The following is a 23,850-nucleotide window of genomic DNA, read 5'->3' as shown; positions in this document are numbered from 1 at the left end:
TGCAGCCCGTTTTCCTTAAAGGAAAACGAGCTGCAATACACTCGAGAAAATGAAACTCTTTTGTTTCATTTTTTCAGAGCCATTCACAAAGGGGAAGGGGTCCCACGGGGACCCCTTCCCTTTTGCGAATGGGTTAGCACCCACTTTACATGGGTGTTAACTGCGAATTGCTATACGACCGCGGTCACAAAGCAATTCTGCATCACGATGCGAATCGCAAATAGGAAGGGGAACACCCCTTCCTATTTGCGAGCCGCATTCCCATTTTGTGAGTCGGTAACCAAGTTACCGACTCGCAAAATGGGAATGAGCATCGCAATGCGTGTTTTGCATGGCGCAAACAGCGAAATTTGCTGTTTGCGCCATGCAAAAAGTTTTGTACATCTGGCCCCTAATGCGGTACTTCTCTCCCAACAAACCTAAAGTGAGATTGGCAGGGTTTTACTGGACCCACCTGGCAATATTTCTGTGCTGGGATCAAGAACCAATGAGGGAACGTCTCATGTCCTATTGCTCTCATTGAGATTTGAGTGTCAGTGCACCAGTATCTTAAACAATTAGTCTAAGCATATGGTAAAAAAGTTAATATCTTTTAAGATAATAAAAAGTAGCACTCTGGGTTACCCAGTGGTTTGACGCTTGGATGTTTAGCAAGAATTGCTACCGCGCACTGGAAATAAATATTCTCAAAGGATGCTGAAACTGTGCTGTGAGATTTTATTGTGATGTATTCAGTCCGATTTAAAAACGGTTAATTCTTAAATATAGCTTCCGTCGTTTTCCAGAATATGTAAACATGTCTATTTGCTTATACAGGGACTATCAGAGGGGTCCCTTTCTGGTACAAGGGTTCAGTTAAAGGCTCTCGAGTTAGAAGGGCGACACAGACAGACAAATCGTGTAACACGTTTTGAGACCTGCGACTGCACAAACCAGGGAACCTGCACGCTAAACGAGAACTAGACTGCTAGAGGGTAAACACGAGGAGATCATATTCTGGCTGTTAAAACTTGTCATAAACTTTCCTACCACGGAACAATATGTTTGTTATTTTCTGCATATCTGCTAAAGGGCATGGCTTGCTTACTGGGTGGAAAACAAAACAAAAGCCAGGTCACATGTTTATTTGCTTCAGTTAACTCCCTTCCCCTTCTGATAAATAATCAAACATGCCATCCAGAAAAAACAAAACCAGCGAGCTGGGAAATCTGATGGTCATCAGAAAGGCTCGGGTACCAAGAAAAGCAGCTCACTGTTCCCACAGAGAGCTGTCTGCCCCACACCTACACTGACATCTGAGTAAATAACTGCAGTCACTCTTTCCACTTCCCTCTGTAATTACTCCTACTGTTAAACATCTTGTTCTGGAGGCATTTGCAAACATCGGTTTTCGTATTTTTTTTTGTGTGGCAGCAAAAATTCTGGGCATTAAAGTGATACAGCCGAATGTTCCTTCTGTTGTTAGAGTCATGTTCTACTACTAGGGGCTGCATTCTCACTTCAACCATTGAAGGAAAGACGTCTGCGGTACTTGGGCCATTCAAGTACAACTGATCATAAGACTGACTGTAAAGGTCATTTCTCCAGAACACCCGGGGCCAGCAGGTATGTCTGTTTTCTACCCAACCCCATAACGTAATAGCAACTATGTCCATTATTCGTAATGCCTACAAAGTTGCAAATGTTTACAGTACAAGAACTGGATGTACTGTGATTTAATTAATTTCTACATTTAAAAACACCTAAATAATAATTATGCAGACAGCGCGTAAAGTCTCTTTGTGGAGCAAAAGAAACATTATAGCATGTGTCACACGAGTCAACTGATTAGCAGAAACCTTTAGGAAAATGTCCCATAGATTCAACAATGTGCAGACACAGGGTGAAATCAGTCATCTGTTTGGAAACATTGCCCTGACGGGAGAGCCGGGCTCCCTATCCCCAAGTCAGTAAAAAAACTACTTGCAGGAAAAGATAAACTTCATGAAACTAACTCGCCCAAAACTTAAAAGACCAGAAGCGCCACAGTCCTGCTGCCTTGAAATGAAACACACCAATAGGATTAAAATGAAGGAGTAAACAGACCCGGTCCCGTTCTTGTGACCCCGCGGCAGGGCGCTCGTCAGCCAGCACAGAGCGCGCCTCGGAAAGGGAGGAAGAGACGGAGAAAGACGGCCCGGCTGCGATCGCTTCTCTCCGGGCGACCGGGGCCGGTTCTCGCTGTGTGCCTCAGCTTCCTTCTCTCCGGAGACGGGCTGGGGCTGCTGCTTCTGCGAAGCGGGGGCTGACAGACGGCAAAACGGAGGGGTGAATAAACAGGAAGTGCTGCGCTGCCGAGGCGCACACTGGAGGGAAAGCACACTGGAACGCTGCCCTTTGTCGGCAACAACAGGAGAGCGGCCTCCACAGTAGCACCGTCTGCTTCACGGTACGACAAAGAGACCGCAAGAATTCCCACAGTCGCGCTCCATTCACACAGCAGCCCGGAGAGCATTTGGAGCCAATTTGAAATGTGTGCCACACTAAATTCTCCACCAGGCACACACTTGCATGTGCACAAACACCGCCACAATACTCCTGGCTAATAGTTTAACTAAGCGCTAGTGTACGACTGGGAATGGTAAAAGGGTTCCGTTTTTTTAAAGACATATAATACCAAATTCATTGTATCGCAACAGAAAAAAAGACGGTTTGATTGACAACACCGCTCCTTTTAACTTGGTGAAAATTGCAGATGACTAATCACAAATGGTCTCTCCTGGATCCAGTTTGGTGAGATGTTGGTGTCCAGTTACTAATAAATTGCAAAAGAGAAAATTCTCGCTGTTAAATTGTATGCGGATACTTTTTTTTTTAAACAAAATGAACGTTTAATGTCTTTTGTCTTTTTTATGATTTCCCTAAACCACATTCTGCAACTGAGTCCATCGGAAACCATTTGCTACTGGTCCACTTCAGTGCAAAGCAATGATTTATTAATCGAGTTCTTCACAACACTGTCCCCTCTACCACTGTCTTGTTTTAAGCAGTAAAACAATCGTTGTAGCTTTTCTTCATGGAAAAAAGAACGTCCCCACGATTTACATGTATGACCTTTCCGTTTGTATATCCTAAACAAAACTACCTGCTTTGCTTGAGATGACTAACCGCTTGGCACTGCTCATCTATAATGGCTGTCTTGTGTCGACGTGGGTGACATGACACAGATACTGCAAAGAAAAGCAAACGAGCTGGCCCTGCAAGGCGGCTTGTGCAAAGACGAACCGTCAAACAGCCTTATTCAAGCAACAAAAAAAAAACAAAAAAAGAAAAACACGAAAGAGGAGCCGGATTCCTGCACAGAATGTGCTGCTGTTGTGGCAACGTGGTGCTGGCGCTCTTGCGCCCTGGTTGTTACTTAGCACCCAATCCCGGGCTGTCTGTCATTGGAGGAGCTAATGCTCCTCAGAAATAACTCGTTGGGAGCTGTCACTGCGATGTTTACATAGGCCCCGCTCTTTTCTTCATACAAGGGCATTTTTTTTTCACCGGAATTCATCTTCTTTTGATCTCGCATTCAAAGCAACAGCAGCCTGATCGACGTGCAAGTCTTAAAGCAAAACCAGACGGCGAAGATGAACCGCCCGAGTATGACAGTCAGGAGCATCTAAAGCGCATAAAAATGAAGAGAGCAGCATGTAGTCGGAGTGTTACAACCGCAGAAATCAAGAGGCACATTAGGTGGAACTGATCAGCTACACAACACTTCAAGAAGCAGATCACAGACACCGATGACGGGCCTGGAAACACAGGGAAAGTTGTGCTTTCCTCAGACACCGGCTTCCATCATATGCCCTTGTACCACACCATACCTCCCAGATTGTGGGTTTGAGAACCATGATAGTGCCAAGAAGACGTTACTCGTTCTCATTCATGCACTGTAAACTCCCATTCTGTGCACGTGAAAATTGTTTTCAGACTGTTATTTTTTCATATATATATATATATATATATATATATATATATATATATATGGTATTCTACATGCGCTAATTTGCATTACAGTAGCACTGTATAACATTCAACATATGACTGAATAATACTGCTATCCCATGGTGCCATCTGCTAAGACACTCAAGGTTACTGTACACCATACCGATGTCAGCATAGTCCAGCTGAATATAAAGATTTGTGTCAAGAGACCAGCAGACCTGCTGCATACACTTATGAGGAGCAATGAGAAAGAGGCCCCTGAAGTGGTAAGAGATGAAAGCATTCCGTATGGACTAATTAGACTTGCGACTGCAAAACAACATTCGAAAAATATTTCAGTATTGATTCAAAGCTGAGTGAATAGGCAATTTATAGAGACAGATAATTCTGCTGACACACGTTTCGCTCCCTCACATAGTGCGCATGAGCATTCTCTAACCAAAAGTACAGTTTCAAAGAACATAGGGGGTCATTCCGACCCCGGCGGTCAAGGACCGCCGGGGCCGGGGTCGGCGGGAGCACCGCATTCTGACCTCGGCGGTTTGGCCGCGGTCAGAACAGGAAAACCGGCGGTCTCCCGCCGGTTTTCCGATGCCCTCAGGAATCCTCCATGGCGGCGCAGCTTGCTGCGCCGCCATGGGGATTCCGACACCCCATACCGCCATCCTGTTCCTGGCGGTTCGCCCGCCAGGAACAGGATGGCGGTATGGGGTGTCGTGGGGCCCCTGGGGGCCCCTGCAGTGCCCTGTGCCCATGCCAATGGCATGGGCACTGCAGGGGCCCCCGTAAGCGGGCCCCACATAGAATTTCAGTGTCTGCATTGCAGACACTGAAATTCGCGACGGGTGCAACTGCACCCGTCGCACCCTTCCCACTACGCCGGCTCCATTCGGAGCCGGCGTCCTCGTGGGAAGGGGTTTCCCGCTGGGCTGGCGGGCGGCCTTCTGGCGGTCGCCCGCCAGCCCAGCGGGAAACACAGAATGGCCGCCGCAGTCTTTTGACCGCGGTGCGGTCATTCGGCGGTTCCCGCCGCCCGCCGGGGTCTGAATGACCCCCATAATATTTGGAAAACAAGTAAATCTACAGAGAAGAAAACTCAAATTTTTATTGCCCTGGCACTGATAGTCACAAAGTACCAAGGACCAGGGGATCCCAACTAGTCCCAAAGAAAAGGGAATGGCAAGGTGGAATGGACCTATACAGGGGTGCAGAGGGAGTGGCATATGAGTTGAGGATCTACCCCTACAAATTCCACAAGATTTGGAGATGGTAAATGAACTACTATGGAATGTGTGATGCACCCAGAGTTTAACTCAATCTCAAAGCAAGGCCAGAAGAGATGCAAGAAAGATGAGGGAAAATGGAACCCAACACCCCCTCATGATCTTAAAAGACTTGCCCCTGTTGAGCAAGTCAATGAGTATCTCCTGCAAAGGCGATGCTACATCTAAGTTAGCTGTGGCCATTTACTGGTGAAATTGTAATTGCCTGCTACTGGTTTTGTAACAATGTTTTATGTAGTACTAAAAATGCAAAAACCGTAATAAAAATATTTTAAACAAGGATTTGTTAAGGCAATAGGTCTTGCCTATGCAAGCACTACCAGCTTTGCCAATGTGGGATGGGTAGACTGGGGTAGATTGGAGTGGGGCTAGATTAGAGTGAGGTAGTTAAACATAGAGTGTAGTGGGGTAGAGTGGTTTCAATTGATGTAGATTGTAGTGGGGCAGATTGTGGCAGAGTGGGGTAGACTGGGTAGAGTAGATTGGAGTGGAGTGGGCTAGATTGGAGTGAATTGAGGTAGACTGGAGTGGAGTGAGGTAGAATGAAGTTGAGTGGGATACTCTGGCATACACAAGACTGGAGTGGGTAGATTGGAGTTTGGTAGATTGCAGTGGGATAGAATGTTGTGGGGTAATTGGGGTAGGGTAGACTTGGGAGGAGTGGGATAGATTGTAGTGGAGTGGGGTGAATTGGAGAGTAGTGGGGTATATTGGGATAGATTGGTGAGGATTGCAGTGGGGTGAGCTAGACTGTAGTGGAGTGGGGTAGATTGGGGTAGAGTGGAGAAGGTAGACTGGAGAGGGGCAGAGTAACATGGGGTAGACTGGAGTGGAATGCAGTAGATTGGAATGAAACGGGATAGATTGTGGTGGAGTAGATAGTAGTCGAGGTTGGCCGATTGGAGTGTAGTGGACAGGGGTAGATTGGATTGAAGTGGAACAGACATGAGTGGAGTTGAGTAGCCTGGGGTGAAGTGAGGTAGATTTTGGTAGATTGGAGAGAGTTAGATTGGAGCAGAGTGGGGTGGATTAGGGTTGACTGGGGTGAAATGGGGTAGATTGGAGAGAAGTGGGGTAGGTAGGAGTAAAGTTTGGGTACACTGGAATGGATAGGAATAGGGCAGACTGGAGTGGCATAGTGTGGAGGCACAGAGTGGCATAGAGTAGAATAGAGTGGAGTAGAGTGCATTGGATTAGAGTGCTGAAGAGTATAGTGGCACAGAGTGCAGAGGCATTGAATTCAGCGGCATAAAATTCAGAGTCGTAGAGTGCAGTGGTGTGGATTAGAGTGGTGCAGCGTGCAGTGGTGCAGAGCTTAGTGGCGCAGAGTAGAGTGGCACATAGTAGAGTGGTGTAGAGTGAAGTGGCACAGATTTCAGTGGCATAGAGTGGCACAGAGCAGTGCAGACTGGAGTGGAATAAAGTTAAGTGATGCAGAGGGCAGTGGCGCAAAGTAGAGTTGAGTGGCATAGAGAGCAGTGGCGTACAGTGCAGAGTACATTCTATATGATTGTTCGGGTGTAATTATAGGGGATAAATGGAGCTCAGAACACAAGTTAGCCACGTGTGTAATGTCGGGGTGCCTACACAAGGGAAAACACCCATCCCTTAGAGGTTAATGATAAACCAAACAATTAGTATACACAGTGTGAGGGCCCCCGTCCTATTGTTAACCACTTTACAAGTTGAGATGTATTTACACTCACTAGAGTGTAAATACATCTCAACTTGTAAAGTGGTTAACAATAGGACGGGGGCCCTCACACTGTGTATACAGTGCAGAGTACAGTTGAGCTGCATAGAGTGCAGTGGCATAGTGTGGTGTACAGTAGAGTAGCATACAGTGGCGCAGAGTGGACTATAATGCATAGAGTGCAGTGACGTATAGTGCAGTGGTGTAGAGTGGAGTAGTGCAAAGTAGACTGACATAGAGTACAGTGTTGCAAAGTGAAGTTTCAGAGTGCAGGGGTGTAGAGTGGAATAGAGCTGCATAGAGAGCAGTGGCGTAGAGTACAGTGATGCAGAGTAGAGTGAAGTGGCGTATAGTGCAGTGGCATAAAGTGCAGTTGTGTAGGGCGCATTGGTGTAGAGTACAGTGGCTAAGAGTAAAGTGGCATAGAGTGCAGTGGCAAGGAATAGAGTGGCATAGAGGGAAGTTGTGTAGAGTAGATTGTATCAGAGTAGAGTGAAGTACTCCCCAGAGACCTCTGTGCCCCTCGCACAAATACCACCTTAAGGCAACTTTTGAGGAGCTGGGCACCCCATGGCAAGTTGGGTTGGCAAAGGAGAGCAGCTGTCTGACGATCAAGTCTGACATGTTGCACGCCCAAGAAATCACCTTCTCAGTCTGGAAACGCACTGTGAACAGGCAGGTGAAAATTGTCTCCTTTGAGCGGGACATTGAAAACCTTCGCCCCAGCATCCTGATGAAGGCCATGGATGAATCTTATACTATGGGGAAAGCACAGCCATATCTTTGCCAAGTTCTTTCAGACCAGACTGGAAGCAAAAGCCTTCCACCTGAGGCTTACCACCCTTTCAATTGCAGATTGTGTTGTGCTATAGTCCCAATTTCGCTGATGCAAGATGTTCCCTGCTGTAAACTTCGTACTTGTATAGCGCACTACTCACTCGTTAGGGTCTCAAGGCTCTGTACACATACCACTGTGGAACCCCTCCTGGCTTTTCCCTGTGAGGTGCCCACTCCTGGGCAACCTCCAAGGTGAAGCCAGGCATCCCAGCACTGTTGGGGCCGTAGTGGAGATTAAGAAAGCTAATACCCAGAGTTACAGAGTGGGACCCATGAATTAGATTAGGCACCAATGCGAGAAATATCAGGTCCAAGGAAATTGAGTCCAAGACCTGCCAAGATAGGAATTGAACCCTGGTCCCAGGCCAGATTTCTGCATCAGGGTCTGCTGCCCTAACCATTGAGCCACACTTCTGCTAGTTCCTCCATTTCAACTTAAATGTGCAAGGCATTGCAGGAAGACCTCAGATCTGTGCTATATGAAAACTTCCCCAGTTCCCTAGCTAGACTAGGGAAATGTATGCACATTATCCGACAATCACTCCCTAAATCTGCTAATGTTGGTTCTTAATCTGATTACACTGTTTCAGCACTCTTTCCCAGCAGACTGATACTTGGTCTTTCCCTTTTAATGGTTATTTTAAAGCTATAGATGCAAATTTTCCTTTTTAGTTTTAAGATTGAGTAATCTTTTAAAAGATGTTAAATTGCTGATTTTTTTTTACTGTTTTACTCAGTGTGTTGATTAAACCAAAAGTTATTTATCATATCACGTTTTCTATTTACATGTAATGATTTTAATTAATCAAATTAATTTAAATGGATGAGTGAAGTAACGTAGAGTAGAGTGGTGTAGCTTAAAGTGCAGTTGTGTAGAATGGCATAGAGTGTAATGCCATAGAGTAAAGTGGTGTAGAGTGCAGTGGCATAGAGTGCAGTGGTGCAGAGTAGATTAGAGTGGCATATAGTAGATTGACGTAGAGTACAGAGGGAGAATTGTCAGTCATGCTAGATGAAATCATTACAGTAGAGCCACAATTATTTGAAGTACAAGTATATAATTCAATTAATCAATGCTTGTAAAGCACAACTACTCACCCATTAGGGTCTCAAGGCGATGGAGGGGTGGAAGTGTAGCATTCACCAGTGAGGTGATTCTTAAAAATGCCATGTCTTCAGTTCCTTTGTGAAGCTGAGGAGGGAGGTGGCTTTTCTGATGTGGAGAGGAAGGGCGTTCCAGGTGGTGGGTGCAAAATACAATATCTCAGAAAATGCAGATGTGGACCAGAATAGCTGGTAGGGTGAATGTTGTAGCAAACAATCTGCGCTCACAGTAGGAAATTAGTAAGAGGTGGAAAGACCTACGGGAAAGAGTGCGTTCACTGGCCTCCAAGCGTCACCTGGAGGCTCAGAGGACTGGTGGTGGTTCTCTCAGACCCCCTTACAACTTTTTCCCTGCCAGGAGAAGGTCTTGCAGATCCTATATCCTGAAGGCTTGACAGGAATCCCTGGTGGAATTGAGACTGACAAGTTAGATGTGTAGGAGGCTGGACTGGCTTGTAGTGAGTACCAAGGGGTACTTGCACCTTGCACCAGGCCCAGTTATCCCTTATTAGTGTATAGGGTGTCTAGCAGCTTAGGCTGATAGATAATGGTAGCTTAGCAGAGCAGCTTAGGCTGAACTAGGAGACGTGTGAAGCTACTACAGTACCACCTAGTGTCATATGCACAATATCATAAGAAAACACAATACACAGTTATACTAAAAATAAAGGTACTTTATTTTTATGACAATATGCCAAAGTATCTTAGAGTGTACCCTCAGTGAGAGGATAGGAAATATACACAAGATATATATACACAATAGCAAAAATATGCAGTATAGTCTTAGAAAACAGTGCAAACAATGTATAGTTACAATAGGATGCAATGGGGAAACATAGGGATAAGGGCAACACAAACCATATACTCCAGAAGTGGAATGCGAACCACGAATGGACCCCAAACCTATGTGACCTTGTAGAGGGTCGCTGGGACTATTAGAAAATAGTGAGAGTTAGAAAAATAACCCTCCCCAAGACCCTGAAAAGTGAGTGCAAAGTGCACTAAAGTTCCCCTAAGGACAAAGAAGTCGTGTTAGAGGAATAATGCAGGAAAGACACAAACCAGCAATGCAACAACTGTGGATTTCCAATCTAGGGTACCTGTGGAACAAGGGGACCAAGTCCAAAAGTCACAAGCAAGTCGGAGATGGGCAGATGCCCAGGAAGTGCCAGCTGCGGGTACAAAGAAGCTTCGACTGGACAGAAGAAGCTGAGGTTTCTGCAGGAACGAAAAGGGCTAGAGACTTCCCCTTTGGTGGACGGATCCCTCTCGCCTTGGAGAGTCGTGCAGAAGTGTTTTCCCGCCGGAAGGACGCCAACAAGCCTTGCTACATGCAAATCGTGCGTTTGGCGTTTTTGGACGCTGCTGGGGCCCAGGAGGGACCAGGAGGTCGCAAATTGGACCTGCAGAGAGAGGGGACGTCGAGCAAGACAAAGAGCCCTCACGGAAGCAGGTAGCACCCGGAGAAGTGCCAGAAACAGGCACTACGAGGATGCGTGAAACGGTGCTCGCCGAAGTTGCACAAAGGAGTCCCACGTCGCCGGAGACCAACTTAGAAAGTCGTGCAATGCAGGTTAGAGTGCCGTGGACCCAGGCTTGGCTGTGCACAAAGGATTTCCGCCGGAAGTGCACAGGGGCCGGAGTAGCTGCAAAGTCGCGGTTCCCAGCAATGCAGCCCAGCGAGGTGAGGCAAGGACTTACCTCCACCAAACTTGGGCTGAAGAGTCACTGGACTGTGGGGGTCACTTGGACAGCGTCGCTGGATTCGAGGGACCTCGCTCGTCGTGCTGAGAGGAGACCCAAGGGACCGGTAATGCAGCTTTTTGGTGCCTGCGGTTGCAGGGGGAAGATTCCGTCGACCCACGGGAGATTTCTTCGGAGCTTCTGGTGCAGAGAGGAGGCAGACTACCCCCACAGCATGCACAAGCAGGAAAACAGTCGAGAAGGCGGCAGGATCAGCGTTACAGAGTTGCAGTAGTCGTCTTTGCTACTATGTTGCAGGTTTGCAGGCTTCCAGCACGGTCAGCGGTCGATTCCTTATCAGAAGGTGAAGAGGGAGATGCAGAGGAACTCGGCTGAGCTCATGCATTCGTTATCTAAAGTTTCCCCAGAGACAGAGACCCTAAATAGCCAGAAAAGAGGGTTTGGCTACCTAGGAGAGAGGATAGGCTACTAACACCTGAAGGAGCCTATCAGCAGGAGTCTCTGACGTCACCTGGTGGCACTGGCCACTCAGAGCAGTCCAGTGTGCCAGCAGCACCTCTGTTTCCAAGATGGCAGAGGTCTGGAGCACACTGGAGGAGCTCTGGACACCTCCCAGGGGAGGTGCAGGTCAGGGGAGTGGTCACTCCCCTTTCCTTTGTCCAGTTTCGCGCCAGAGCAGGGGCTAAGGGGTCCCTGAACCGGTGTAGACTGGCTTATGCAGAATTGGGCACATCTGTGCCCAACAAAGCATTTCCAGAGGCTGGGGGAGGCTACTCCTCCCCTGCCTTCACACCATTTTCCAAAGGGAGAGGGTGTCACACCCTCTCTCAGAGGAAGTTCTTTGTTCTGCCATCCTGGGCCAGGCCTGGCTGGACCCCAGGAGGGCAGCTGCCTGTCTGAGGGGTTGGCAGCAGCAGCAGCTGCAGTGAAACCCCAGGAAGGGCAGTCTGGCAGTACCAGGGTCTGTGCTACAGACCACTGGGATCATGGAATTGTACCAACAATGCCAGGATGGCATAGAGGGGGCAATTCCATGATCATAGACATGTTACATGGCCATATTCGGAGTTACCATGGTGAAGCTACATATAGGTAGTGACCTATATGTAGTGCACGCGTGTAATGGTGTCCCCGCACTCACAAAGTTCAGTGAATTGGCTCTGAACAATGTGGGGGCACCTTGGCTAGTGCCAGGGTGCCCTCACACTAAGTAACTTTGCACCTAACCTTTACCAGGTAAAGGTTAGACATATAGGTGACTTATAAGTTACTTAAGTGCAGTGTAAAATGGCTGTGAAATAACGTGGACGTTATTTCACTCAGGCTGCAGTGGCAGGCCTGTGTAAGAATTGTCAGAGCTCCCTATGGGTGGCAAAAGAAATGCTGCAGCCCATAGGGATCTCCTGGAACCCCAATACCCTGGGTACCTCAGTACCATATACTAGGGAATTATAAGGGTGTTCCAGTAAGCCAATGTAAATTGGTAAAAATGGTCACTAGCCTGTCAGTGACAATTTGAAAAGAAATGAGAGAGCATAACCACTGAGGTTCTGATTAGCAGAGCCTCAGTGAGACAGTTAGTCACTACACAGGTAACACATTCAGGCACACTTATGAGCACTGGGTCCCTGGGTTACCAGGGTCCCAGTGACACATACAACTAAAACAACATATATACAGTGAAAAATGGGGGTAACATGCCAGGCAAGATGGTACTTTCCTACAAGATGGACGTATGATTCACTAAATATAAATGTAGTTTTTTGCTCTCAAGTCAGCTGTACATAATGTGTTTTCCACCTTTGTAAAACATAAAAGCAGGATTTGAAAAATCACAAATCTATTGGCACCATCAAATTAGTAGCACTATGGTGCCAACACTCCTTTTATTACTGGGCAATATGTGTGTTCAATATGTTGCTCTTCATTTATCATTTCTTGTATTTTATTATTTGCATGTTTGCATGTTTTTGTTGTAGATAAGATTACAGGTTAAAAACCCCAAGGTGCTTGTAAGTATGTTTTTTAGCCGTTCAACAAACTTCACGTATGTCATAATTTTATTTAAATGTGTGCACCTCTTCACTGCATACACTTTACTAGGAATGTTCAACAAACAATTTTTCACATGTTGGAAATGTCGAATTGAAAGGACTACAACTACCATCATGCCTTGTTTTTGTACTAGGAAAATATGTTTGCAATGTGATGTCTGGCATTTCTTAAACCACATTTTATGCACTGAATACAATGTGGATTATTTAATGTAATTTTGTATGTTGTCACTTACTTGTCATTTCATTGAAGTGAGATGATAGGTTTCACAACTCAAAGTATTTTGACTCAAAGATTTTATATCATGTCATGTTGTATACAGAATATAAGTAGTACTGATAATAACTTTACTGAGCAAAGTTCATATGATGACCAATTCCAGTAATCATACTAAGTTGTAGAATAGTCTGAATTTTAACCTGCCAGGTCTCTGAATGGTTAACTTCTCATTTCTCCTCTATTTTGAGTTGGGTTGAATATGTCATCATTTATGTACACTTCCTAGGTGATCTTTTTTATTTTCAGGACATCTCTTCACATTCCTTTTTTGATGTATGCATGTGTGTAAGTTATAATGTATGGGTAATAACCAAAAAACACTGAACGGTCTAAACATGCTAAAATTACCAATTCATTTTAGTTTGCTTCATTTGTAGCTCAAAACACATGTAATGCATAATCCAGACTTTTACAATTTGTTTTCTTGTAATTTGTATTAATTCATACACCCAGAGTATATAGACAACCATCTGCCTCTAAGGATACCTCCACACTAGACCAGGATCAAGTATTCACTGAGGATTCCACTCTTGCAAGTCTGGATGATGTGGAGCAGCCTGGTCCATCTGACCTGTCAGGACAGACAGCTCCAGTGAGTCTCACTGAGCCCACACCTACACCTCCCACCCTAGCTGTTACAACACCTCAGCCAATGGACACCTTCACTTCCTATGTCCAAAGGATCATCACCCTAGTCTTGTTCCTCCCAGTCCTGGCTGCCGTTGAGCCAACACCGCCACCTCCAGTTCAGCCAGGAACTAGTGGGATGGGGCACACTGGCTCAAGGGGTAAGGGTAGTGGGGGTAGGGTACCTGGGAGGGAATCTGTGGACCAGCAAATGAGATCACTGGGATAACTGTCACCCAGCAATCACTGATCAAGTCTTGGGATCCCTACATGAGACCCAAAACATGAAGAGCCAGGTCTTTACAGAGCTTAGAGACATTACACAGTTGCAGAGGGAGCACGATGTAGAGATGCAGATTAAATCTGAGATCTGAGCTCCCTGTATGGGGTGCTGTTTGACATTTAGCACCATATGTGCAGGGCTTTCCCAGCACCATCTACCCCTTTATGTGGCTCTACAACACCTGGGCCTACTACACCTGCCAAAAGCAGAAACCCCTGCAACCACCTCAGTTTCTACAATTGTGGCACCTCCTTCCCCTCCCCCCCCTTAAGAGGGGACAGTCATCTGGACCACCAGGAGAGGATGACAAGAACTTCACCAATACCAGCAAGGGACAAACAACCTAATTACCCCCAGTGTGCGACTACAATTCACTCTGTGGACTAGATTCTGGACTTATTTACCTTTTAGATGCCAAATGTATTTTGTACATTGGAAGTCAAATGTGCCCTCTAAAATAATAATTTAATTCGCCATGATTTACTCTTTTTTTGGTTTTCCACTTTGTTATTTGATCTTCATCCTGCATCAGTTTGTTTGTGTTTGTAAAACACATTCTAAAAATACAAAGTCAAGGACTGGTGTTGTATGCATTGTGGTTTCAAATTCTTTGTTTCTACCTTCCATGATTACTTTTTAAAATGCATATAATCAACAATTATTTTGTCAAAAATGGTTATATTCAGGTAATGTTTCTCCCATGTTAAAAAAATTAACATATATTAAGCACCACAGATCTTAATGTATTAATTTCATACATTAATAAGGATAGTTTGTCAAATATATGTAGAAAAATTAGAACACATGCATAAACAAAATGGTCTTGTGCCATTTTTTTTACTGTTCCAGACCTTGACACCACGGAAGAACAGGATATAATCAAATACAACAGATTCAATAGGCAAACTATTATTGATTCATGTAATCAGCTTGAACAAGACAGTCTGCCTCACAATAAGAATCTCACATCAATAACACCAATAGTCAGAATCATGGCAGTAGACAATGTTGTGACCACAGGATCATTCCAATACTTGGCAGTATATGGTGGCATGCAACAACCAACCTTAAGTGGTGTGCTACAAAAAAGATTTCTGCAATGATGAGACATATCAATAACTTCAAACACTTAACAAAAATTGAGGATTTTGAAAATGTGAAGCGAGATGAGTCTGCTATGGGTTGAAATACACATGTAGTCAGGGCAAGATAAGCGGCACATATAGCCTCGGTGACAACATTCAACAGAAAACAAGTCTGATGCAATCCCTTAACTTCCATTCGATCACTGTGCAAGTTGTCTTTGTACAAGTGTGTGTGTTTTTCACAGAATCAACCATGTCCCCTTTGTACTTTGCAACAGAAGCTTATAACAGCAAATGTCACAACTTTGAAATGTCCAAATTAAGATGACATGGTGAAGGATCCTAAAACAGAATAACAGGAAAAATTAATTAAAATACATGACAAAATAGACAAATTACAAATGGCAAATAATGAGAACATATTTATGTAGAACAATCAAAGATAATGTATATGAACACAGTAGTCAGTGTGTCAGAAATGTCATTAACAAACATTTTTGTCCTGCAATTTCCTAAACTTCTGATTCCTAAAAACATGTTATGCACAGACTGATTTGCTCTTTATATTACTAGTTCTTAACATTGAATGTATTGGTAGGTAAAGATATACTTACACTTGTGAAGAAGTTGTCAACGACATCTTGACGTACGGCTCATCATGGTCTCCATCCTCTGCAATGGGTGGGATGTTCCATTGCAGGGCTATGTTGTGCAACATGCAGCAGGCCATGATGATTTTGCACACCTTATCAGGTGAATAGTGGAGGGCTCCACTAGGTTTACCCAGGCAGCGAAATCTGGTGTTTAACAAGCCCAAAAGCCTGCTCTACTGGCCCCTGTGTTCTTCCATGGGCCTCACTAAAGCAGAACCCCGTGGCGTTGTTAGATCCCTCAACAGTGCTAACAACCATGGTCGGTAAGGATAAACTGAGACTTGGTCAGATAGGATAAGCTGAGTATTCTATATGAAATAAAAAAAATATATTGATAAAAAATATCTAATCACATTGTACATTCTTAAACTAGAAATTAACCAAATAATCTTATTGTCATATTGTCCTTACCCACAAGCCAGACCCCTCTCTGGTCCCAGCTGTGACATTTGCAGGGGTATGCTGCTGTTATGTAGTACAATGGAATTGTGTGTTGACCCAGGGAAACAGGCACATACACTTGAGATGTACAAATCAGGTGGGCAGACAACTTACACATTGAATGAATGGGAGTACTTATGATTACGGTAGACCTGTTCCCCAGCGTGTCATGGCACTAAGGCAATATATGTGCTATCAATTGCTTCAACCACATGTGGTATACCACCCAAAGCATACAAATCTCTTTCCATATGTGCAAAATCCTCATTGCATGGAAACTGGATGAAGCTGTTGATGTGTCTCATCATTGTAGAAAGGACTTCTTGAAGCACACCACTGAATGTTGGTTGTGACATGCCTCCCGATACTGCCACAGAGTATTGGAAGGATTCTGAGGCCACAAAATGGAGTACTGACATGATTTTCACTATTGGTGTTATTTATGTGGGATTCCTTCCTGAGGCAGTAAATCCGGCTCTAGCTGAATACACAAATCAAGAATAGTTTACATATTCAATTGAATTCTTTGATAATGACCCTTTCTTCCATGGTAGCACCTCTCCCTCGGTTCATCTGTCTGCATAACCATCAACACACATCTCATGTCTTTGTAAAATTCCATATGTTTTTGTGACATATATGACATATATGTCCACATAATTTTTTAGTGATGTTGTAACTTACTTAAACAATTTTTACGTCTGTTATTTATTAAAAATAATGTGTGACTAATAGAATTTAAATGTATTATTTACACGTTATTATTATTTTTCTCTAAAATTTTGTCTACGGAACTATAATAAACTGCGTCATGATCGCATCTAAACACAGTGACACATTACATTATGCTTTTAAAATTTTATCTAAAAACAGTACTGTACACATTTTGTATATGTAAACAAATCAGAGACCATTTTGAGTTGAGATGATGCACTTAACATTTAAAAATACACTGCTTCACATTCTATAATGGTGGGCGCCTGACCTTGTCGTCAGGACATTTGCAATCCGACAGCCATCGGCGGAAGTTGACCAAGTAGTAGGTGTAACACTCCACAATGGACACAGCCGTAGGCTAACATGTGTGACAGCAACATATGAAAACCAATGGCTGCGTCTGTCTCCGTTGACGATTGCGTTCATCATGTACATATATGCAGCGTTATCAAAAAAGCTCACTTGCATCTTAATACTGCAGCCAACAACACCTCCTCCACTGTTGCTGCTGTTACCAACCTCTGGGATCCACAATGCCAGGCACAGCAGGCGACAGGAGCCCTAATGTCTCAGCTGAGGAGTTGAAACTGCCGACCACAGAGGTCCTTTCCCTGTACAGCCAGCTCTATGGGAACCCAGAGGAACAGGCACCTGGTTGAATGAAAAATGTATTTCTAACAAAAAAAAAAATTCTAACACAGGCTTTAGTTCCTGCATGCAGTGTTGTGATTGGAGTGTGGTCACCTCAATAATTTGGCTGGGAGCAAAATGATGTTTAACAATGTTTTTAAATGTCTGTAAAATGAAATGGAAAGTTATGTGAATGATTAAGGTGACTTTTCATTTCAATTCACTCACAATTTGAAAATCTCCATTTACAAACTGCAAGTGGCCAGTAGACACTGTACCATAAGAATAAGTAAATAATACAGCCATATGCTGAAATGAGAGAAATGTAAAGTGCAAGAAAATATTTTCAAGTTATGGACTTGTCTGAATCAGTATGAACATTTTTGTTCATAAGTAACCAAAAAACATGCTCTCACTGACACACATGGCAGCCCTTCCATATTGCCCTTTGTCATAGTATGTGGTATCTGGCTCTAAAAACATTAGGCATTAAGCCAATGAAGCAGGGTATGAGTGTATGTGCAACAATGTACAAGCTGATTAGCTTTCAGTAGCTCACAATGATTTGTACTGAGCATAATTGGTGCTCACTACAGGAAATGTATCAGACCCCTTGGCTAGATGATGTTTGTGGCCTGGATTTGTAAAATGAGGACATTAAAAGTATTGAGGGTACTCAGGTCACTACAAATTAGTATTTCTTAGGAAATAATACATTTTAGAAAATAATTTGGACTGACATTTATAAACGCTTGTGATAGATTCTATAAAACTGTTACAGCAAAACAGACAAACAAAAACTCGCAAAACATTTTTTCTTTTTTTTTCACATCCATACAGGTCACCAACCATCAGAAAAATACGATATGGAAGGCCATCGCCAAGCAGGTGCTGACCCTAGGGTCTAAAAGCAGTGCAACATTCATTGCTGCAAGAGGTAGGAAGACCTACGATGCTAAACCTGAAAGTCATCTGAAGTCCAGCTCAGCCAGTCCTCCCAACGTGTGAAGTGCCGAACCCCGACCCCACTAATTACCCACATACTTACAGTGGCCTCACCAGACCTTGATGGGCAGTTGAGAATCCAACAGCAGCATCACAGAGGTTAGTTATTTTTTGAGTTTTTATTATTAGTTGCCTAATTTGTGTTTCAGCAATAATTTATGGCATCAACATAAAGGTTGACACACAGAATTAAGATGTTGTGTGAATGCCAATCCAAAGAGATATTTAGGGATTTATTTCTCGGCCAATATAGGAGACCTGTACAATCTAAATTTTGCTCCATTACTTCAGAAAACTCAGGCTCTGCTGGCCCGCTGGGGGTCCTTTCCCCTTTCTATACTAAGTCGAATTGCATTAATTAAAATGTCGATCTTACCACTCTTCAATTTTTTGTTTGTGGCCATCCTGTGTATTCTAACGCAAAACTTGTTTAGAAAACTGGAGTCCATATTTCGCCCTTTTATTTGGCAAAACCGGAAGGCTCGACCCGCATTAAGTATACTATATGCGGATAAAGAAAAGGGGGGATTAGCTTTGCCGAATTTCAAAGACTATTATTTTGCTTTTTTTGCACATTACTGTGCTAGCTTTAAAATGGATCATTTGGCAGGTTGTAGGTTCTTTACTGATTTTCGGGATTTAATATGTAGGGAGCATAATATTCGGAACCCAGCACTCTTGGCGAAATCGCCTGAAAAAGTTCACTATAAGATTTTCAAATGTATTTTTAAGAGATCAGACTTTTTTAGAAAACATTCAATCCCATTTTTACATTTTGACACTCCTCTTACACAGATCTTGGTGCACTCTGGTGCTCAGCTTAATGAAGACTTAGTAAGGAGATAGGAGCACGCTGGATTCAGTAAAATTGGGGATTTTTGTGCCAATGACATCTAGGAAACTCCATTAAATATTCTGTCTGCTGTCAACAATGACTTCCTTTTAGTTGGATCCTACAATATTTTGTTACATATTTTAAGGGATTTAGATGTGAATTCTATTATTAACGCCCAGTCGTTGGTCTCAGAATTGGTGGATCCTCCTGGGATAAGGACTGTGGGGTCATGGAGAAGGCTTCTGGCAGACAGGGACAAAGCAGATCTTGGGATAAAAGCTCAAAGGAAATGGGCTCGTCAGGAGGGCTTAGAGCTTTCAAGTGAATGCTGGGAGACCATTAATCGTCTCAATTTCTCAGTTCTTAGAGGGGCAATCTGGCACCGAATTATATTTTTCAGCAAATGGTTATTGTATCGAACCCCGCAGGCCCTGTCTCACATGAGGACCGGCTATCCCGATATGTGTTTCCGTTGTAAGGAAGTAGGAGTGGCAGGCTGGACTCATGTGATTGCGACATGCCGATGTATACAGGGATATTGGGCTGGAATTTTTGCGATGTTAACAACTATGGCGCCGGTTTCCATATCTCCCAGTCTTCGGCTGATGAGCTTGGGTTACGACCCTGAGGCAAGGCTCCCTTCTAGGTGGAAGAAGCTCGTATTTATCGCCACTGTGGTTGCTAGATCTCTTCTGTTAAGAAACTGGCGCTCTGCGCTGTCTCCCACTAGTCAAGAATGGCGTTGTAAGATGGCGCAAGTCAGGGTTCAGGAAATTAGATATGCTAGCAGAGTAGGTAGTGGTAAAAAGTACTCCCTGATCTGGGGGTATTATTTCTTAGATAAGCCTGGATGAATTTGTTTATTTGTTTATGGTTTAATTTTTCTATTAAATGATTATACACAACTTTTTATTTTCACTGAAAGTGACAATGTATAATTTTTTGTTTCGGTGTTAAATTAAATTAAATTAATAAATAAGAAAATAATAATAAATAATAATATTAATAATAATAAATAAGAAAATAAAATAAAAAGGTTGACACATCTAATGCACAAGAAAGGTTCTGGAAGGTGTAAGTTTTGCACAAGGTATATGATGATGTGTCTTCTGTATTGATTTGGGTTAAAGATTGCCACTGGATTATTTATCACTACCAAAGGACTGTTTTGAGAAGACACACATGCCTGCATAAGAAAAAAGAGATACCTGGATTTTTTTCTATGTTATGCATTTGTACCAAACAGGCCACGATTGATGATTTTGTCAGGTGTGATACTCCATCATAATTGTGAGAAGGTTATGTTGGCAATGTTACAGGTGGCGTAGCATACAATGCACTTACGGTGTAGTGGATGTTTCTGACTTCACATTGGTGAGTTATAATGACCAAACAATATTGAGCATCTGATCCAAAATCACTAGGAAAACAAGAATACTGACAGTACAGGCAAAAATATTTCATAAATATGTTTTCACCGCAAAATTCAAGTCAGATCACCTTAACAGTTGCAGATTGGCATGAAGCCTTACTCCTTCCCAAATGTGCACGTAAGACAGTCTGTTTCAACAAACATGAATTTAGTAGCCAAACATTGGTAAATTAAACAGACAGGAATGTGTACGGATTAGTGACAGGGTTACACGTACCCCAAACAATATTTGAGTCCTTTGTTATGTCCAGATGATAAATAATTGTTGAAGCAAAGGAGATATTGAAAGGGACTTTTGCAGATGGACAATGTACATGGTACAAAGGTTTCTTGCTAGATATTTATTTTGTGAGATGAGTTGACTATTTAAAGCAACCAATCTGTGCCTTTCAGAGGTGTTAAACAATTTAAAGAGAAATGTGAGGTGTTTAAGTGAAATGTTCCAAAATGAAATCTGATTAATGATGGCAATTTACAAAACTGTGAGCAAATGGGTCCATTATATGTTCTCTAAATGCATGGGGTAGGGGTAAAGTATACCTAAGTTTTATAGCCTTAAAGCAGGTGACAGTTTGAAATTAGGAAATGTTTTGTAAAATAACCTTGTGATCATTTTGATTTGCACAAATATAACAAAAATGTTGTATGTGTCTTTTCAGCATCTTCAGAAGCAGGCAAAGGAGACATCGGCCATGAAGGCAGGGAAGCAGCTGGCCACTCTGTGTCAGGTGGAGAAACATCAGACACGATGGACACAGTGACATGAAGGGTGAGGGGACTGGCACAGAGGCCACCAGCTCTTCATCATCTTCAGAGGCCTCCAGAAGTGACCAGTCCCTAGTGGTGGTGGACCCTACTGGATATGTTCCATATACATCCTTGTCCACCACCCAGATTCCCATCTCCACCCTCCCTCTTGCTCCACCCCCAGTTGGCCACAACTTCCACCCTAAAAGAGCTGTTGTGTCCTTTGCCGCAGGCACTTCTCACCCCGTTCCCCGTGCTGCGCTCAGTGAAGAGGCTACTGACCTCATACCTTCATCTTTGTAAGCCAGACATCAATATCCAGTTGCTTAGTTCTCAAATAAACAGGTGGTTGCATTCCAGGATGCCATTCATAGTTCAATGTCTGTCATGCAGATATCGCTGGTGAAAATAGCCTCTGCACTGACCGCATCCACCCAATCAGCCCAGCGTCCGTACTCCAGTTTCTTCTTAATCTCAAATGCCAACTCCCACCCTAATACCAAGCACACTCATTTCTTTGCATGTACCCACTCTAACAGACAAAAGCAGCTCACCCACACCCATACATAAACACAAACACCAGGAAACACAACCGTACATCCATCAAACAGACACACACTACTGACACTACACCCACAGGCACCATGCCAACCACACAACCCCCACGTCCACCATGACAACCCACAAGCACCACCACCACATCCACAAGCACCACAACCACAATATCCACCACCACAGACACATGCACTACCACCATAACCACAACCGCAATCTACAGTACACCCACAACCACCAGCATACGCACAAGCACCATAACCACAGTCATACACACACCTACACACAAAACAACACTCAGCAAACACACACACTCACAATTACCAGAGTACAAAACACCTAGAAAACCACATGCGTCGAAATATACACCAGACACACATGCATCTACAATACATACCAACACATGCACCACATTCACACCAACCTCAACAGCATATTAATCTAAACAAGCACACTGACTGAAAAGCACACACACAGCAAAACCCGCCAAAATCAAACATACACACTCAACTGAACACCACACACCTTCAAAGGAATACACATCCCAACATACACCACTTATACTAGACCCACAATGCATCTGCAAAACAGACACACACAACACCCACTCCAGTTTCCTCTACCTCCCAAACCCCATCCTCTCCTAACCCTTCTACTCCTTCTCCTCCACCAGCTTTTACTGCCTTCCTGTTCCTGACTGCTTAGAAACCAAAACCCACCCCTCCCAAGAAAGATTACTGAGGTACCCGCTCTGCCCACTGAATGTCGCTTATTGAGGAAGTTGTCCTTGGCAGTGTCATTAGGAGGCACGCTTTGGGCCAGAAGCGCACAATATGAATCCAGACATTTTATGGACAATTATTATTTGTTTTATTTATAACATTAATTCCGAGAGAAGTATTTCATTTGTTAAATAAAATAACATTCATTTTCACAAAGTTTGTCCTGACATTATTTTTAAATTAATCATAATGGATTATGAATGCAAATGTGAATAACATGAACTTAATTTAATTTATGACAAAGACAAAAACAGGTTATATTTTTGACATATTTTTAAAGTGCATACATTAGTGATGAACATTTGTAATGGACATGTTAATTTTGCTGCAAGCATTCATCATGATAATTAACACAAACTAAAATTAAACATTTTTATATTTTTGTAACTTGTGAATGCAGGCATGTTTATTTGAAAATTATGTGTTAATAATATGCATATGCATTGTGCTAGTCCTGACAGCCTTAGGGTGGTCATCCCCCAACTTTTTGCTTGCCACCCTCCACTTTTCTAATACTGTTTTTGCTCGTTTTAGAACTCTGCGCACTTTACCACTGCCAACCAATGCTAAAGTGCATATGCTCTCTCCCTTAAACATGGTAACATTGGTTCATTCCCAATTGGCATATTTTATTTACTTGTAAGTCCCTAGTAAAGTGCCCAGGGCCTGTGTATTGAATGCTTCTAGTGGGCCTGCAGCACTGATTGTGCCTCCCACAAAAGTAGCTCCTTAACCATGTCTCAGGCCTGCCATTGAAAGGCCTGTGTGTGCAGTTTCACTGCCACTTTGTCTTGGCATTTAAAAGTACCTTAAAGTCCCCTTTTTACTACATTCAAGTCACCCCATAGGTAGATCCTAGGTAACCCAGCGGGCAGGGTGCTATGTAGGGAAAAGGCAGGAGATGTATGTATAAGTGTTTTTATATGTCCTGGTAGTGCAAAACTCCTAAATTCGTTTTCCACTACTGTGAGGCCTGCTCCTTTCATAGGATAGCATTAGGGCTACCCTCTTATACTGTTTAAGTGGTAGATTCTGATCAGGAAGGGGTAACTAGGTCATATTTAGTATGGCGAATGGTAACAGAAAATCTTGCGTATTGGTGAGGTTGGGTTTTATATTATCTATTTTAGA

The 23,850-nt window shown here is 43.5% G+C and overlaps 1 protein-coding gene and 1 long non-coding RNA gene across 15 annotated transcripts in view; one reads left to right on the top strand and one right to left on the bottom strand.

Moving 5' to 3' along the window:
* Positions 1-23,850, bottom strand: part of FOXP1 (forkhead box P1) — a 767,794-nt gene that overhangs the window by 273,109 nt on the left and 470,835 nt on the right. Inside the window, exon 1 of one of the 14 annotated variants that reach the window (XM_069206722.1) lies at positions 2,086-2,469. The exons of the other annotated variants lie outside the window; for them this stretch is intronic. The gene's annotated coding sequence lies outside the window, so the exon portion shown is untranslated. Of the gene's footprint in view, positions 1-2,085; positions 2,470-23,850 lie in introns of those variants that run through there. 14 annotated transcript variants of the gene reach the window in all.
* LOC138259170 (uncharacterized) lies at positions 1,454-22,850 on the top strand. The gene is made up of 3 exons (XR_011198657.1): positions 1,454-1,605; positions 18,204-18,467; positions 21,295-22,850. It is a non-coding gene; the product is annotated as an uncharacterized lncRNA (long non-coding RNA).

This window comes from Pleurodeles waltl, chromosome 9 (assembly GCF_031143425.1).
Source record: "Pleurodeles waltl isolate 20211129_DDA chromosome 9, aPleWal1.hap1.20221129, whole genome shotgun sequence".
Classification (NCBI taxonomy): Eukaryota; Metazoa; Chordata; class Amphibia; order Caudata; family Salamandridae; genus Pleurodeles; species Pleurodeles waltl.
Note: the sequence above shows the minus strand (reverse complement) of the source record. Positions and strands in the feature narration are given on the sequence as shown.